General features: G+C 53.3%; 1 protein-coding gene across 1 annotated transcript in view; it reads right to left on the bottom strand.

The window, feature by feature from the left end:
- RNFT2 (ring finger protein, transmembrane 2) overlaps nucleotides 1-612 on the bottom strand; it is a 53085-nt gene that overhangs the window by 29007 nt on the left and 23466 nt on the right. The gene's annotated exons all lie outside the window — the stretch shown is intronic.

Here is a 612-nt window from a genome sequence, read left to right as displayed (position 1 = left end):
GAGGTCACCCTACCTAGGAAGACTGTGCTGGGGGCTGGGTTAATGCTCCTTCTCTGTTTTCCAAGGTGCCCTAGGCTTATTGTTTCTCCGTCTGCAATCGGGCTCTGAGCTTTGAGCTTGACAGTCCTGGGTCTGGTAGCCCCCACACCTAGCAGGATGCCTGGCTCTCTGTTGATGTCCAATAAATATTTGTAGAATGAATATATGAGCGAATAAATCATGTGACCTGGAACCAGTAACTGTGGGGCCTTGGTTTCTTCATCTGTAGCCTAAGAAGGTCTAACAGTCTGTGAACAAGCGGGCAGAGGTGCAGCGCAGCCTCTGAGGGATGGGCGGGGGTCTCTGGAATGTCCAATCTGGGCATAATTCATTGTAGTCCAGCTTCTGCCAAAGCCAGGTCAAAGGCTTGTGGATGCCCCAGCCTCTGCCAAGGGCACTGGTACGCAGATTCAAGTTCTCTTCACCTGTGAGGAACCGAAACTGACTCTGGGCTCCTAAGCCAATAAGGACTCCGGAAGGATGCTGGCTTATCTCAGACGCGAAGGAGCGCTGGACGGCAGGCCGCCACCCAGCTAAGGCGGAAGGCCCTCTCCAATTTTCACAAGCACATGG

This window comes from Pteropus vampyrus, unplaced genomic scaffold (assembly GCF_000151845.1).
Source record: "Pteropus vampyrus isolate Shadow unplaced genomic scaffold, Pvam_2.0 Scaffold23, whole genome shotgun sequence".
Taxonomy (NCBI): domain Eukaryota; kingdom Metazoa; phylum Chordata; class Mammalia; order Chiroptera; family Pteropodidae; genus Pteropus; species Pteropus vampyrus.
The sequence above is the reverse complement of the archived record's forward strand: the minus strand, read 5'-3'. Positions and strand labels throughout refer to the sequence as shown.